This window comes from Mustela putorius, unplaced genomic scaffold (assembly GCF_011764305.1).
Source record: "Mustela putorius furo isolate JIRA1106 unplaced genomic scaffold, ASM1176430v1.1 tig00537295_pilon_pilon_pilon, whole genome shotgun sequence".
In the NCBI taxonomy this organism is placed as follows: Eukaryota; Metazoa; Chordata; class Mammalia; order Carnivora; family Mustelidae; genus Mustela; species Mustela putorius.
Window position 1 is genome coordinate 1,008,769 of NW_025422433.1, and position 18,427 is coordinate 1,027,195.

The window sequence follows — 18,427 nt, forward strand, 5'->3', positions numbered from 1 at the left end:
CTCCCCGCCGCGGGTGCTGGTGATCCCCATCACATTCTCTGCTTCCACGAGTCTGACTGTTGGCCAGAGTGGGATTATGCAGTAATCATCCTTCTGGCTGGCTTATTTCATTTCGCACAGCGTCTTCCGGGTCCATCCCTGCTGTCACAACTGGCAACATTTTTAAAGGCTGGATAATATTTTTGTGTATATGCCAGAGTTTCTTTATCTGTTCATCTGTCGATGGATGCTTCGGTTGTTTCCGTATCTTGACCATCAGATGTCTTTTCAAAATCCTGTTTTCAGTTCTTTTGGATATATATACGGCCATAAGTGGGATTGCTGGATCATTTCGGAGTTTTATTTTTACTTTTTCTGAGACGCATCCATACTGTTTTGTGTAGCTGCTGCACCATTTTACATTCTCACGAACAGTATGCGAGGGTTCTAATCTCTCTACACCCTCACCAACACTTGTTATCTTTTTTTTTTAAATAATAGCCATCCTACCAGGTGTGACGTGATAGCTCATTGTACTTTTCGATTTACATTATACATATATCACCACATTGTACGTTTTTTTTTTTTTTATGATTTACTTATTTGAGAGAGAGTGGGGTAAGGGCAGAGGGAGAAGGACAGACTCTCAAGCAGATTCCCTACAGAGCCTGGAACCTGAACTCACGACCCTGAGGTCATGAGCTGAGTCAAAATCAAGAGTGGGCTCCTCAACTGACCGAGCCACCCAGGTGCCCCCATTTTAAATACATTAAAATTTTATTTGTCCATTATGCCTAATTAAAAAACTATCCACTGCAATGATTTTCAAGAAACAGAAGCCATTCTTTGAGAAAAATGAAAGTTAAATTTAAAATACATTTAAATATATAATATAAATAACAAATATTAAATGTAAACCTTTTAAACTTCCTGTTTTGGACATTTCCTTTTTTTACTTTTTAAAAAAAATTTTAATTAACATACAATGTATTATTTGTTACAGGTCTGTGGCTCATCAGTCTTACACAACAGCCAGCGCTCACCCATCACGTGCCCTCCTTAATGCCTGTCACCCTGTTGCCCCATCCCCTACACTCTCCCCTCTAGCAACCCTCAGTTTCTTTCCTATGACTAAGAGTCGTATAAATTTTCCCCCTCTCTGGTTTCACCTTGTTTCATTTTTCCCTCTCTTCCCTTATGGTCCTCTATGATATTTCTTATATTCCACAAATGAGTGAAACTGTATGATAATTGTCTTCCTCTGATTGACTTAGTTCACTCAGCATGTATCATCTAGTTCCATCCACATCAATACAGACGGTAGGTATTCACCCTTTCTGATGGCTGAGGAATACTGCATTGTATATATGGTCCACATCTTCTTCAAGGGACATCTTCGCTCCTGCCACATTTGGCTATTGCTGCTATGAACATTGGGGTGCATGTGCCACTTCTTTTCACTACATTTGTATCTTTGGGGTAAATACCCAGTAGTGCAATTACTGGCTTGTAGGGTAGCTCTATTTTCAACTTCTTAAGGAACCTTTGTACTGTTTCCAGAGTGGCTGCACCAGCTTGCATTCCCACCTGTAGTGTAGGAGGGTTCCCCTTTCTTCATATCCTGGCCAACACCTCTCGTTTCCTGACTGGTTAATTTTAGCCATTCTGATTGGTGTGAGGTGGGATCTCATTGTGGTTTTGATTTGTATTTCCCTGATGCCGAGTGATGTGAACACTTTTTCATGTGTCTGTTGGCCATTTGGATGTCTTCTTTGCAGAAATGTGTGTTATGTCTTCTACCCATTTCTTGGAGAAAAATGAAAATTAAATTAAAAATATATTTAAATATGTAATATAAAGTCAGTAAGATAAATATTGAATGAAAACATTTTTAACCTTCTGTTTTGGACATTTTATTTTATTTTTACAATTTTTTTTTTTTTTTAAATAATCTCTATGCCCAGTGTGAGGGCTTGAACTCACAATCCCAAGACCACAAGTCCCATTCTCCACCAACTGAGCCAGTCAGGCTACTCTGTTTCAGACATTTTTTTAAAAAAATTATTTATTTGACAGACAGAGATCACGGCAGGGCAGGGGGGAGGAAGCAGACTCCCTGCTGAGCAGAGAGCCCAATGTGGGGCTCGATCCTAGTCATGATCCTAGGACCCTGGGATCATGACCTGAGCCAAAGGCAGAGGCTTAACCCACTGAGCCACCCAGATTCAGACATTTTAAAATAGAGCTTATACTCTAATGAATATAGCTTCCTTCAGTCACACACTGAGCATTTAACGATCACTTCGTTGTTCTTGTTCAATTTTTACCAACTTTCAGGTTCTATTTTTGGTGCCCCCTGGAAAACAAATAAAATTTCAAATATTGTATTAACTTCAACCATAAATATTTTCACATGAATAACTAATAGTTATAAACTTTTAAAAACATTACCATAATAATATCACAACCAGCAAAATTAAAGAAACTTCTTAATGTCGTTTAATGCTCAGTCCATGTTCAGTTGTTTCATTTTCCAATTATTTTGTTTGAGTCCAGATCCAAATGTGTTGCATTTAATCTCCTTGTATGTCATTTCATCTGTATCATATCTGTCTCCTTCTCCCCACCCCTACCGCTGCCATGTCACTTACCTTCTGAGGGTCAGTTGGCCCAGGAGAATTTTTTCACATTCTGGATCTGGCCGATTGCCTGTGTTATTAAACAGATTCTTTTTTTTTTTTTTAAGATTTTATTTATTTATTTGACAGAGAGAGATCACAAGCAGGCAGAGAGGCAGGCAGAAAGAGGAGGAAGCAGGCTCCCCGCTGAGCAGAGAGCCCGATGCAGGGCTCAATCCCAGGACCCTGAGATCATGACCTGAGCCGAAGGCAGCGTCTTAACTCACTGAGCGAACCAGGCACCCCTAAACCATTAATTTCTTAACTCAAGTATTTTGTTGGTGGGGTTGGGAATGTTCTGTTTCACTGCACCCAGACACACAGGATGTGTAGTCCTCTCAGTTTTAGTGCCATGGAATCAGTTGTTGCTTTTAGGGGATGTCAGCGATTCTGTCCATTCTAGGATTCTGTCTGATTTCTCCTCAGGGCTGTAGCAGCCATTGATGATTGTGACCTGGATGCATTAGATCTGTTGTAAAATGTTGATTCTAATTTTAATCATTCCTCCTGCATTTATCAGCTGTGATTCTTCTATGGAGAAAATCTTTCCCTTATCAACAGCATGTTTATCTTAAAAAACATCCCAGGGGTGCCTGGGTGGCCCAGTCAGTTAGGCGTCAGCCTTCAGCTTGGGTTGTGGTCCTAGGGTTCCGGGATCAAGCACCCCGTCCAGCTTCCTGCTCAGAAGGGATATATTTCTCCTTCTCCCTCTGTCCCGCCCGCCCCCCACTATCTCTCCCTGTCAAATAAATCAATAAAATCTTTTTTAAAAAATCCATATTATTCATATAGGATAAATACTTGATTCATTTCCTTCATTGGTCAACTTTCAAAATAATGAGATGCTATCCGAAAGCCTCCAAAGGTTAGATATAGACTATTACGTGTGAGTCTGTGTTGGTTTTACAAGTAGGTGCTCTAGTAGCTTTTCCACTTTGAAGGGCAATTTCCAGACGTATAATCCTACCAAGCTATATAGAGATAGCTTTATCACTTACTATCCGATACTTAACCCTCTGTTTCTTCATATCTGAATGCCTTGGTTAATACCTCCATCAGAGTGGCACCTACCTGGGTGGCTCATTTGGTTAACGGCCGGACTATTGTTTTCAGTTTAGGTCATGATCTCGGGGTCATGAGATTGAGACAGGCATGGACCCCACATTTGGCTCAGCACTGGGTGTGGAGCGTGCTTAAGTCTCTCTCTCCCTGTCCCTTGGCTCTTCTCCTCACCTCTCTCTCTCTTTAAAAAAAAAGAAGAAGAAGAAGAAGAAGAAGAAGAAGAAGAAGAAGAAGAAGAAGAAAGGAAGGAAGGAAGGAAGGAAGGAAGGAGAAAAAGAAATACCTCCATCACAGCATTAAATAGTAGTGAAGATAATAGACATCCTTGTCTTGTCATAAAAAATTTTTTAATGTTTGACACAAAATACTTTAAAGAAACTTAAATAGGTAGTACAGAATATAAAAGTCTCCTAATAATATATATTACATAGAATTATCTTCCAGAATACCAAATAATCCCTAGAAGTTAACAAATTTAAAACTGAGGGCTCCCTCTCCCAAGGTGTGTATTCAACTCATACTTCAGACTAGCACATCGGCTTTGATTATGCATCGGCTAGGATACGCAGGTGTTACTTGTGGGATGCTCCTTGGTTTGGGGGCAGTGATAAGTTTCCTCTCTAGTCATTTCTAAAATGAGCCTGACGCGTCATTTATTTTGACTTAAGAAATATTTAGCTGCTTGGTCCCACACCGTGTCCGCAGAGAGGCAGGCGTCCTGGGCCCCTGCCACCAACCAGCCTTCATTCGGTCTGCGTCACCCCGTCTAGGCTCGGACCGACAGCTCTTCATGGCCCCTCACGTGCCTTGGAAAGCCCGCAGCTGGAACTGGGCCCCCCTGGGTCCGTGTCTGGTGACACAAAAAAGGGTAAAGTAGTTTGCAAGTTCAGAAGGGAAAAAAAAAAAAAAAAAACCATCTTTTTATGCTGTTCCACCTCCAGTGTGTTCTTTGTCCCAAGAACTTTGCAGAATTCCAAAGAAAGCGGATGAGACCGAGGCTCTGCGCGTTCCTGGTGCGCAGGGCCCAGGACCTTTGTTCTCAGTAGGAAGTCGGTGTCACTGCCGCACCCCGGGCGGGTAGAAAACGGAAGGAGAGCAGGCGGCGGGTTAGCGGGGCAGACGCGCCCCGATCCCAGGCGCATTCCCCCAAAACTGGTGGAGGTGCCGGGGATTGAACCCGGGACCTCGTACATGCTAAGCACGCGCTCTACCACTGAGCTACACCCCCGACTGCGGGCGCGGTGCTGCGGATTCCTTTCGTGATTTATTATCACTTTTCGCCTCCGAAAGTCTTAAAGAAGACGCGGAGAAAACGGGGGCGCAGACATCTCACGTGCGGGCCGGCCGCGTGCGGCGTCCGAAACGCCCCGGCGGGGTTCCGCGGGAGGAGGCGGCGGAGCCCGCGCGGTCTCGCGCTCTGCAGCCACCTGTGCCGCCTGCGGCCGAGGAGCCGGGGGAGGCCGCAGCAGGGGGCGGCGCGGCGCGGCGCAGGCGAGGCGGGGCGCGCAGCAGGGGGCGGTGCGGCGGAGGCGGGAGGGTGGGGGGTGTTGGCTCCGGGCCCTCCGCGCCCCTCCCCAGGACCCTCCCACCATCTCGGTTTCCGGCAGCCGGAAACAGCCCCTGAACACTCGATGCTGGTGGCAGGGGGCGTCCCGCAGGCTCGCGATGTCCTGCACCGATCGCAAGGACAAGCTGGGAACCCGAGCCGGGGCGACAGGTGTCCCCGTCCGCAAAGCCCTGGCGGCCCCCGCTCTGCGGGGCTCGTGGGGGGTGCGTGGCAATGTTGCTTCGGTGTCAGGTGAGCGGGCCGGGGTGCCCTGGCTCCGGCTGCTCACGACCAGCCCGCGGGGACCCCCGGAGCCACGAAGAATCTTTGGTTCCTTGGATGGTTTGGGGGTAAAGCTTCTATTTTAGAGAGTTGGCGCGGTCCAGCCCAAATTCCCAGCCCTTGATTTCTCTGGAGCCTCCCGTGCATTCCCTGAAACACCTTCAAACTTATTAGAAAGCTGAAAAAAATAAAAATAGCATAAAAATACCTGTCTGCCTTTTACCCAGTTTTAGCTATTGTTAATAGTATTCCCTTTCTTCAACGTTTGCTTCCTCTATCTCTCCTTTGAGATTAAGTTGCAGGCCCCCCCCCCCCCCGCCCTGAGTCGCTCACAAACTTGGCTAGTTTGACTCTGACCCAGTAGCCCTGTTTCCACTACAGTCCGCCCGCCCGTTTGACCATCTGACCCGATTTCCCCTCTGGTACAGCGTCTAGTCTGGGGTCAGGCATTGCATTTAGTTGGCCTGTCTTTTTAGTTTTCTTTAATCTGGAACATTCCCACAGCCCCCCTCCTCCCCCAGTAGAACGTTTTCCACTTTGGGTCTGCCTGTAGTTTTGAGTGGTAGATTCAGGCCATGCCTTTCCCACGGCAGTACAAGGCAGCTGGTGTTGTAAAGCTCCATCCGGAGACGGCCTCCCGCGGATGGGTGACGGCACCACGCCCAAATACTCTGGAGTTTAGCGGGAGAACTCTCTCGTTCATCGTCTTTACAATGAAAAGAGCAGAGACGAAGAAAGAAGAGGGGTAAAGAGCACAGTTAAGGCTTGAAATTAGATGTTGTGCCTGTTTGCCGAAAGCATCTTTAAGCTTCCTCTGAAGATTTGCCGGAGAATTTCGCTGGGAGATACACACAGGGTCCAAAAATACACATGCCGGTGGTAAACTTGACCACATGGCCCTTGAAGGCCTTCAGGTCTCAGCTGGGACTGTTACCGCAGGCGGAGAGAGGGCGGATGTGGTGGTGGTAGGGCTCTGCACGGGGAAAGCCATCCTGGGCCGTCCGGATGGGCCCTGAAGGTAGTCACCCTGTCCTTCCATGAGGGGAAGGCAAAGGAGAAATGAAGACAGTGCAGCTCTAACAGCCGGAAAATGGAAGCAAACAGAGTCTCCCCTGCAGCCTCTGCGAGGAGTGCGGCCCGCAAACACCTCTGACAGTGGAAGAGAATGTGTGTTGCTGTCAGCCACCCAGAGTTTGGGGCCCTTGGGTCTGTTCCAGCAGACATGGGGTGCTTGATCGCAGTGCGTTGTGCAAGGTGGCGTTGGAGGACAGCTGTGCTGACTTCTCTCCTGCCAGAAGCACACAGAAGTTTCCATCCCCAGCATATTTAACAACACCTGCCATAACCTTCATGATCCGCGCCATTCCTCCCTAGCCGGGATTCTTCGTGATTTGCCTTCCTCTGATTTCTAGTGAGGTTCAACATCTCTTAATACTGGAAGTCATTTAGGCATTACTTTTCTGAATTATTTATTTCCTTGTCCTCTTTTTCTTTTGTGTTGCCTCTTTTTCTGATGGTATTTCATTTTTTTCATAAGATTTTTTTTTTTTTTTTAAGCAATCTCTGCAGCCAACGTGAGCCTCGAACTTAACAACCCTGAGATCAAAAGTCAGGTGCTCTACCAACTGAGCCAGCCAGATGCCCCTCTGTTGGTATTTTTAAATTTTTGTTTTTTAATTCCTCTTTTGCAAGGGGTCTTTTTATTTAGTATATATTGATTTCTGGTCAGTCTTAGTTGTTGCGAAAATCTCCTTCCAGTCTGTTACATGTCCATGAATTTCATCCGTGGCATCTTTATGGATTGAAAACCATCACTTTTTGTGACAGGACTGTCCATTTTCAGTGATTTGTGCCTTTTGGTTCTTTTTTTTTTATCTTCACCATTTACGACTTTGTAGAAGGTCCTACTTCCCAACCATTAGTCCTTGAATATACCCCCTTTGTGACTTTTCTAGTCTCACAAAGAGTTGGGGAATTCTCTAGGGGGTCACTCAAAACCAATAAATATTACCTGGCTCTACAGTAATTCAGGGGCACCTGGAACCCAGGTCAGGACAATTAGTGATGCAAGGGTGAGATGTGGGAGCCCTGCCCAGAGGGCCTGGGAGTCAGAGAGGCTGGGAGCAAGCAGTACAGGAAACTCATCTAGGTCAGTCCAGGAGCAGGGAATCATGAAGCCAGGTGCCGACACCACTGTAGGGATGAATGTTTTCATATCATAAGAGTGGGGAGGTGGAAGAGCAGAGCCTGACACTTGTTTCAGTCCCATTCTGTCCCACTGTAGTGGGACACAGGCGGCTCAGAGTCAGCTTTGTCTCCAGTTCAGGAAGAAGTAGAAACATATCCCCTTTGACAGAAGACTTCCCCAGGTTGCGCCTGCAAGATTCATTCGTATTAAGATCATATAACCAGCTCAACAATAAGGATGACCACACACGCAGGAAGATAAACCATTATGCCTATAGTTTAGAAGATAAAAAACGTGACATATATAGACCTAAACAACTGCAGATGTTGAAATTTTAAGATACAAGACAAAGAATAGCTATGTGGGATATGTATCAATAAATTAAGGATACAGAGTATGCAAGAAGAATGAATAGAATGATATAAAATTTAGAACTTAGAAATAAAGATAATAATAATTGAAATGAAAAATTTCTAATAGGTAAGATTAAACAGCATATTAGCTGCAACCAAAGAAAGAATTACTACACTGAGAGATAAAGCCAAAACGCTGATCCAGAATACAACAAAAGTAGTTAACGTGGAACATGCGAAGCAAGCTGTGACAGATGAAACTGACCACGGGTCATTTGCACCTCCTCCCATCAGGGGGTGGAGTCTAACTGACTCCTCTAAACCTTGACTCTGAGCTGCTCTGACCAGTGGAGTTGTGATGTTGTGCCACTTCCAGGCCTGATCTAGAGAAACCTTGTCATACCAACCCTCACTTTCCTGGAAGACAGCTATCATTGTTAAAAAAAAAAAAAAAAAAAAAAAGGCTGGACCATCCTGCTAGAAAGATCACATGAAGGAAATCTATCAACTCCCAGAAACCGTTCCTGTCGGATATGTTCTTGAGGCCATCCAAGAACAGTCTCTGGCTGACCTGCCCCTTGGCCACATAGAAATTAGTCCAGCTGACCCCACAAAGAGAAGGGATGATATAGCCCACTGGAGCTCTCCCTACATTGCCACCTCATAGAACTGTGAGAAAATAATAAGTGGGTGTTGTTTTAAACCCCTGAGTTTCGGGGTAGTTTATAACAGAGCCACAGAAGGTAGATAAAAGAACACAGTAGAGATGTAGGCTCAGGTAATAAATTCTGAAGTATATAATAATTACAACCAGGAATAAAAGAAAAATGTAGGTGAGGTAATATTTGAAAACATAATAGCTGAGAATTTCCCAGAACTGGAGAGGAATTTTCATGCATAAAAGATTCAGAAAGCACAGTGCATCACAAGGAAGGTCAAGTGAACAACTATAACTTCACACCTCCTACTGAAAGAGGAGGTCTGAAATCAGAGAACACGGACAGGTCTCCTGCAAAGGAGGAACAGTTAGAATGTTAACAACCTTAATTCCATGATACCATCTAGGAAAAAGAAAATCTATGTTAGAAGTATTGAAATAAAGTCATTGTCAATCTAGAGTTGTGTACTCATCAAACTAAGCTTTTAAGAATGGGAGCTTTTTTACCACCGTTTGCATATAAAGATTGATTTATTTAAGAGAGGGAGCAGGGGAAGGGAGAGAACCCCAAGCAGACGCCACTCTGAGCAAACAGAGCCAGGGCATGCGGGGCTTGATCTCACAATCCTGAGAACACAACCTGAGCCTAAATCAAGAGTTTATGCTAAAGCAACGGAGCTACCAGGTGCCCTGACCACTGTTTACAAATAAAAACTAGAGGGGTGCCTGGGTGGCTCAGTGGGTTAAAGCCTCTGCCTTCCACTCAGGTCATGGTCCTGGGGTCCTGGGATCGAGCCCCACATCGGGTTTTCTGCTCAGCAGGGAGCCTGCTCCCTCCTCTCTCTTTGCCTGCTTCTCTGCCTATTTGGGATCTCGGTCTGTCAAGTAAAGAAATAAGATCTTTTTTAAAAAAAAAAAAAACTAGGAGTTTACAACTAAGAGACCTGCATCAAACAAAATCTTTTAACTTGGGTTATTAAAACATTCAAACTGGCATAAAGTTAGAATAGTATAATGAGTGTCCACGTCCGCCTCAGCCTGGTTCAGCAATGATTAACACAGGCTTCTCTTATTTCATTCATTCCCTCCTTATTTTCTGAGGTATTTCAAGCGATTTTCAAGCATCATGCAGTTTGATCTTTAAATATCTCAGTATATACCTCTAATAGATAAAGACATTAAAAATAATTTCAATAACTTTATCACATCTAAAAAATTTAACCACAATTCTAATTCTAATTCTAATTAACTAAATTTATCCCCTAATGTTTCTTGTACAGAGGTGTGGGGAGAGGCAGAGGGAGAGAGAATGTCAGGCAGACACCAGACCCAGCTCAGAGCCCAACGTGGAGCTCGATCTCACAACCCTGAGATCATGACCTGAGCCAAAATTAAGAGTCTGACACTTAACCAGCTGAGCCAGCAGGCGCCCTTAACTAAAATTCTTAATACTGATATCCAGTCCAAGTTCAGTTTTCTCAGTTTTGTAAAAATGCTTTTTTATAGTTGATTTGTTTGATTCATAACCCAAACAAGGTCCACACATTGCTTTTGTTTGATAAAATCTCTTAAAATTCTCACCGTGTAACAGTACCTTTTTTTTTTTTTTTTTAATACCATTTGCTTGTTTATGTAACTCAGTGATCTGTCCTGTAGAATTTCTTATGTCCTAAGTTTGGTTGATGTTTTCCCTGTGGTATCACTTAATGTGTTTTCTTATTCTCTGTATCTCTTGTAAACTGGCCATTAGGCATGGAAATTTTGTTGGATTCACATTCAGTTGTTCCAGGCTACAATGTATTATAAGTTTCACTGTGTAAGGGGTGCCTGGGTGGCCTAGTCAGCCAAACTTGGCTTGAGTCATGACCAGGAGTCCTGGGCTCAGGTCATGATCTCAGTGTCCTGCTCCCTGCTCAGCGGGGGGTCTGCTTCTCCTCCTGCCCCCCCCCCCGCCGCCCTCCCATGCTCGCTCTCTCTCAAATAAATAAACAAAATCTTAAAAAAAAAAAAGTTTCACTATTTATTTCCTGTAGCATCACAGCAGGTGGTATATAACTTGGGTTTTTCCACTTCTAATTAGGCTAAGATTGTTCCCTGGGTTCAGATAGTATCAGCTACTCTGCCCCTTTGCCTTCTGTCTAGCAGTTTCTCAACCCCTGATTACTACTGCCTGCATTCACTGTGCCCTAACAGTTGTAAAATGATGATTTTTCAAACACTTCTTTTGCATTTTTATCTGTAAATATTCTACAAATGGTAACTTTTCTTAATCTTTTATTGGATATCTTTACAAAGATAAGGTAAATGATAGGTTAATTACTAAAATGACTTCTAGGGGCACCTGGGTGGCTCAGTGGGTTAAAGCCTATGCCTTTGGCTCAGGTCATGATCCCAGGGTCCTGGAATCGAGCCCCACATCGGGCTCTCTGCTCAGCAGGGAGCCTGCTTCCTCCTCTCTCTCTGCCTGCCTCTCTGCCTACTTGTGATCTCTCTCTGTCAAATAAATAAATAAAATCTTACAAAAAAAAAAAGAAATTCAGTTTAAAAAAAATAAAATGACTTCTAAATGATGTACTTCTTGCAGATTTTTGTTTTTTGTCTAAATTCTATTAATTATAGTGTATTAGTTTCAGAAATAGAGTTCAGTGATTCATCAGTTATATATAAGACCCAGTGCTCAGTATCATTGCATCACGTGCCCTCCTTAATGCCTGTCGCCTGTCACCTGGTTACCCCCCATCACCGCAACCTTCAGTTTGTTTCCTGGGAATAAGAGTCTCTGAGGGTTTGCCTCCCTCTGTTTTCATCTTATTTTATTTTTCCTTCCCTTCCCCTTTGATCCTCATATTGTTTCTTAAATTCCACATATGAGTGAGATCATATGGTAATTGTCTTTCTCTGATTGACTTATTTTGCTTAGCATAATCCCCTCCAGTTCCATCCACATGGCTGTAATGGTAAGTATTCATCTTTTCTGATGGCCGAGTAATATTCCATTTTATATACCACATCTTTATCTGTTCATCTGTCAGTAGACATCAAGCCAAGTTTAAGTTTCCACAGTTCCTCTGTTGTGGACATTGCTGCTATGAACATTGGGGTGCACATGCCCCTTCAGATCCCTACGTTTGTATCTTTAGGGTAAATACCCAGCAGTGTGATTGCTGGGTCGTAGGGTAGCTCTATTTTCAACTTTTTCCATGCTCTTTTCCAGAGTGGCTGCACCAACTTGCATTCCCACCAACAGTGTAGGGGGTTCCCCTTTCTCTGCATCTTTGCTAACATCTGTGATTTCCTGACTTGTTCATTTTAGCCATTCTGACTGGTGTGAGGTGGGATCTCACTTTGGTTTTGATTTGTATTTCCCTGATGCTGAGTGATGTTGAACATTTTTTCATGTGTCTGTTGGCCATTTAGATGTCTTCTTTGCAGAAATGTCTGTTCATGTCTTCCACTCATGTCTTGGCTGGATCATTTGTTCTTTGGATGTTGAGTTTGATTAAGTTCTTTATAGATCTTGGATGCTAGCCCTTTATCTGATATGTCATTTCTTGCAGATATTTTTGATGTCAGTGCCCATCATGGTTTTTCACAGGTTGTAAAAGGCCCAGGGCAATTTCCACTTTTTTTAGTCTTACAGCACATCGAAATAAATACAATATGAAGATTCTAAACATTGGGATATATTTGAAATAATTATACTGAAAGATGAACTCTGTTAACACCAAATAAATATATGATAATTGTATGTATAATGTACTTTGGAGGGATCAAGAAAAGTCTGAATTTGAGCCTTCATGAAACTGATATTACCTAAAACTCTTTATGGACCTACCTTCATAGGTGTTTAAAATGATAATAATAACAAGACTGTACGTACTACACTCGAACTTGCATCCCTCCCACCCCCACTGGATAGTTGGGTTTTAGGAAGGGAATAAGAATGTAAGTCTTTAAATTTTAATAGGACTTAATTAATTATCTTTTAATGTGTTTCTGCCCATTTACATCACCACCACAGTATTTCAAATCAGGCTTTCCAACATCTGGCCCAGATTTGTTATTATTAATTTTAGAAATATTTGTCAATCTGATGGAAGGGAAAATTTATTACTATTTTAATTAGCATATGTTTAAATATACATGAAGTGAAGCTTCTTTTAAGACGTTTATTGTCTGATTTTTTTCCTACTTCTGTGGGTTGCCTGCACATATTACTGGTTCATTTTTTCCCCTCTGCTGGTTCTCTTTTCTTAGGGATAATAATGATAATGCAAAGCTTTGTCAGTCAATGGTGATTCCAAGCGTCAGGTATTTTAAAGCACTTTGCACTTTCATTCAGTCCTCACAACAGCCCTGCAGTGTTGCTTATGAGCCCAACAAACTGAAATAATTAAAAAGAGTCTCTCTGTGTACCTTGCTTTTCGGTGTTTAGTAGTTCTATTAAAATACAGAATTGTTGCATTCATTCACTCAGGAGTAACTTGTGCGCCTATTACTGACTACCTGTTGCCTGTCATGTGATGAATAATGAAATATCCCTGCTCTCCGGGGAGCACTGGAGGGAAAACAGTTAAAAAAAAAAAAAATCCTGTTAATCTAACAGGGAAATTTCCGACTCAGAATTTGTATTGAGAAGTAGTTCTGAAGTCACCGGTAGAAATGAGGTTTCCTTGGACCTGTGGAGAGGGACACATAAGTGAATGTAAGTGATTTGAACAAAATGGGCGTCCCAACTCAAGGCTTAAGGAAAACCATAACTGGTAATATGGATTTTTGACTAAATGACTAAATTTTCACTAAATGGATAAATCTTTCGTCCTCTAGCCCATGGATTGAGGGGAGTTTCCCATGATGGGTAGTTTGTGCTGGCGGTGAGTTTTTGAAAATTCAGTAAAGGAACATGTCAGGGACGGAAGAGGGTGTGCCGTGCCAAAGCTGGGAATAGGGGCAGAGGTTTCCTAGGAAGGAAAAAGCATCTTGGCAGGTAAGAATCTCTTGTCTTTCCGTTTGTCTCCAGAATCCTGCACTAACTGTAGAAAAGCACAGAAGCCTGTCAGTGAAGGGCCCTCGATCCTGGGTTTACCGAAGTTGTTAAGTTCGGCTTCCGCCGGGGAGTCAACATCACGCCGGCGGGGAGGGCTGGAGGCGGAGCTGGCGAGGTGGCCGGTCCCAAGCGCCCCGGTGAGCGGGATGGACCCCCGACCCGCCGGCCCCCGCCGGCCCCCGCGCCCTGGGGCTCCGCACGGGGCAGTCCCCAGGGTGGAGGCGGCCCCGCTGAGACCCCAGGTTCCTCCGGCGCCTACGCCGTCTCGTCCGGGCGCTTGCGCTCCGCTCTCGTTCCGGCCAGGCTCTCCGGAGTCGCGGGAAGCGCCACGCCGCAGCGAACAGGAGGGACGGGGGGCGCGGCCCAGCAGTCGGACGCGTTCCAGGGGCCAATCCAGGGGGTCCCTGCCTTTCCCGGGAGCGGCGGGCGCATGGGGGTCCCGGGCGCTCGGGGCGCAGGGGCGGCCAGCAGGTGCGCGCGCAGGACCCCCCCCCCCCCCGAGCCTGCTGGGTGTACTCGTCCGTCCAGGATGCGTCGTCCTGCAGGGACCCGAAAATGCCTGCCTGGGGGGCGGGCGTGAGGGTCGAGTCAGCGGGAGGTCCGAGGAGACGCTTCGCGGATCATCGCTGCTCCGACTGCGGGGTGAAGAGTCTGACCGCGCGAGCACCACACCCGACGAGGTGGCCGAGTGGTGAAGGCGATGGACTGCTAATCCATTGTGCTCTGCACGCGTGGGTTCGAATCCCACCCTCGTCGTGAGGTTTTCCTCGGACTCTGTGGTGAGCCCCCTGCCTCGGTATCCGGCTCCCCGCTCCCCATCCTCAGCTGTTGGCAGCAGGAGTCCAGCAGCAGAAGGGCCCGACCCTGGTCCTGAGAGGAGAACCTTCTTGAGGGCAGGAAACCTGTTTATACTCACCCCCGGGAGTCTTCAGGTCTTTTGAAGAAGCAGTTGAATAGTTAATTGAGGGATACAGAAAAACATTGCCTAACTTAAATGATAAAATCATCCCCAGATGTTGGTAAATAAATTGTTTAGATTGTAGTTTGCACAATATTTTCACCCGGGTTTTAACTGTACTGCGATTTCCCTCATGTTTGTTAATTTAAAGTGTTCCCTTCCTCTCAGCATGTAATTTTCAAAGTGTTCATCTGTAAAACTGTAACATACAGTTTTAGAAATGAGTTTGCTGCGTCCCAGGATATATGCGTTTGAAATATTTAAACATAGTGCCAAATTTCCCACCAGGGGAATTTTATTCGTCTACACTCCCCACCCAAAGTGACTGAAGTCCTCCTGCCCTCACTCCCCAATATGGTATGTTGCCAACTTTCGGTTCTTGTTAGGTCCGTTATTAAACGTAAGGAGACTGAGACAAAGTGAAAGTTATTTAAAGCTTTACTTTATGATAAGTATTAGAAATCAGACTGGCCAGGGGACCAAGACTGAGACAAGGTGAAAGTTATGCAAAGCTCTATTCTGTGCTAAGCATTAGAAGTCAGACTGACCCGCCAGGGCCTTCTCCCAGGAGAGCGACCACCTCCAGCTACAGACTCAAGAATTGACTGACTGACCAGTCAGGGCCGCCTCCAAAGAGGGCAACCCCTCCCCATCTTAGACGACCTTTTATAGAGCAAAAGCCTGGCCACACATGGGTGGCCAATGAGATTGTAGTCATGTTAGGTCACACTAGGTGGCCAATTGAATTACAATTTACCCTATAGTAGTTGTTTGACCCAACCTATTACTCTGGTCAGAATTGGTGCTTAAAAAAAAAGAAAAGAAAAGAAAAGAAAGAATTGGTGCTCAAGTTTATAGTCTTTGGTGGTTAGGAAAAAATATGTGTGTTTCTTACTGATTGGATGTCTCCACCTGGCCCGACTTGTCCTTGTATTCTGGGCTCTGTTATTAGGAACTGGATGACCATATTTTACTGGTTTCCCAGACTTGCTTCTAAGTAAGTTCCTCTGCAGGGAGGGGGGAAGGGTCAGTTTAAGTTTTACTGCACAAACAAAAAAATGGCTTTTAACCAAGATGGAGTCGCTCTGGCTAAATAGGTCCTTACATTCCCCCCTTTTCTTTGGAGATTAGTCAAATCTTTGACTTTTCAGCCAGTCTTTTGTTCCCTTATTATTTTCCCCTGAACAATTTTGACCCTTAAATCTTTAAGGTAGTTGAAGGTGGAAGGTCTCATCTTCTGTAATTTCTTCCTGATGAGTAGGGGCATAGAGTTGTCCCTACCTATTTGGGTCAACATTGATCAGTTGAGGAGTTCGTAGGGGAGTTACAAAAGATGGAGGCAGCTGAATCCAACGCTACAGTGAAGAAGTGTCTCTGTGCGTGGTAAGGATCATCTGTCGTCATGAAGTCATTGCAGTAATGAAGTCTTAGCACCGAGTAGAGAAACATTGAACAAAACAACATATTAAAATTAATAAGGCTGTAAGAATGAGAAGCCTGAAAAGGAGATTTATCCATCCATTGCCAGTCTCCATAATTAACTTTGTCAAGGTCTCTTTAAGAGTCTGGTTTATTTATTTTATTTTTTTTTTACTTATCTGGAGTTTTGAGACCAGTAGGCACAGTGTAGTTTTCAGTTAGTGCCCAAGGCCTTGGCCAGTGTTTGTGAGACTGAACTCACAAATGCAGGGCCGTTGTCTGACCTGATCATGAGAGGTAATCCAAACCTAGGAATTATTGTTTAGTAGCTTTTTGTCGAGGGTGGATGCTCCAGGGGCCCGGAGATCCGTCAACCGCAGAGCTTTGCAAAATGGCACCTGGCGATTTGCCAGAAGGTGTGTCTAGAGTGACCCATCGTAAACAGGAAGTACTACCTATTGGCTGTTGAACTATTGCTATGCTGTGGGCACTTGGTAACAAGCTTAAGATTGGTGGATGCATATCGCTGTCTATGCTGATTGGCTCAGCTCCCCTATATAGGCGATGGCCATATGCAATAAAAGCAGCCCACTTTTTTGAAACCCAACCGGACTGAGGGTTGTTATTATCGCTGCTGGACGGCGATAAATGGTGGCCCGTTCGGGGAACCCCCCTTTCTCCGTTTCTAACAGTGCACTGAAGTTAGTGACGAATTTGTTTAGAAGAAAATTCTGGCCAGAGAAGTTTAGGAAAGTTCGCTGATTATAATGACGATTGCAACGTAAGCTCACTGGTGTTAGTGACGATCTTCAGAAAGCTCACTGTTTTAGTGACGATAGCAGACTAGTCTTTTCTTTGCTTCTTGACTATTTATTTCTGATATACTGTGGGTTCGGAGGTCTCGGAGGTCTGCGGGAGTTGCTGGAGGCGGGTGGAGCTCCTTTGGGAATGGGGGCTGCTCAGGCGTTCTTGCGCGCCGTGGGGTCGCGGGGCAAGGCCTGGCGCCTTTGGACTGGAGTGGTCTGGCGCGAGCTTGCTTGTCTGGAGGGCAATATCTTCTGTGGAGGATGGCAGATCAGGATGGCTATGCGGGGGCTGCTCGCTGTGGTGCGGGAGCTGGGAATGGAGCTTGGAATTTAGAAATGCTGACTGGTACAGGACAGTTTTTGGGAAATCAAAATCAGATCAATTTTCCACCTGCAGTGTATTTGCAAACTGCTACTGCTGACGCTACGGCGTGGAAAACCATACAAGGCACAGGTGATTTACAGGGTCAATTGTCAAAAGTTATCCAGCTGCTACTTACCCCGCACTCTTAACTACTAATTTATTATGTAACTCCTCTTAAAAGCACAACCTTTCCCAAACGTTTGAAACGAGTGTTGAAGTGCAAACTTGTTGTACTCCTGTTTGTATTCGCCTCCTTTTATGTTTCTTGTCAGTAACAGTACAACCATTTCTAATAAGTTGAACTGTACGTTGAACACTTGCTTCCTTACACAATGTTGGAATGCTACAGGCTTTTCATTTGCTATGATAATGCGTATTCCAGTGTTTTTGCCTATGCCCGTCTCTGTCCCAGAGGGAGACCTTCCAGTTTTGCTGAGACATAGAAGAGACTTTGGTATCACCGCTGCCGTGGTGACAGCTGTTGCCGCCTCCGCTGCTGCCATCGCTGCTACTGCACTTGCCGTTGCTATTCCTGCAGCCAAGGAGATTAATCAACTGTCTACGAATACCGCAGAAGCTCTACAAACCCAGAGTAAAATTAATGGTCATCTCGGTGTGGGTATTCCTTTTGCTAATCAGCGGATTGACTTGCTACAAGAACAAATGGACATTGTAATACAACTACTGACTATAGGATGCCTTCGCTCAGATACTGGATTCTGCATTACTCCAGTTGCATATGATAACCTCACTCGAGTACCTAATTATTCCAGGAAACTATCCAAGATGCTTACAGGCTACTGGAATGCCAGATTCGAGAATCTGACAATACAGCTTCGTGCTAATATTGTTAACGTTAATGCCAGTAAGGTAGAAGTAGCTTCAGTATCTCAATTTGTTGCCTTTATAAAAAATGTTGTAGGATGGGGGAAGCAGTGGTTTGGGTTCATATCCATGGGTGGATTGCTGATATTTGCTGTGGTGTGTTGCTTATGGTGCTTTTGCCCCATGATGAGGATTCATAAAAGAGACACCATTGTCATCAATCAATTTGTTGCCTTTATGAAAAATGTTGTAGAATGGGGGA

At 44.7% G+C, this 18,427-nt stretch overlaps 2 non-coding genes across 2 annotated transcripts; one reads left to right on the plus strand and one right to left on the minus strand.

The window, feature by feature from the left end:
• Nucleotides 1–4,875: 4,875 nt before the first annotated feature.
• On the minus strand, nucleotides 4,876–4,947 carry TRNAA-AGC. Its single transcript has one exon. It is a non-coding gene; the product is annotated as a tRNA-Ala (tRNA).
• A 9,520-nt stretch (nucleotides 4,948–14,467) lies between these two features.
• Nucleotides 14,468–14,549, plus strand: TRNAS-GCU. Its single transcript has one exon. It is a non-coding gene; the product is annotated as a tRNA-Ser (tRNA).
• Nucleotides 14,550–18,427: the final 3,878 nt, after the last annotated feature.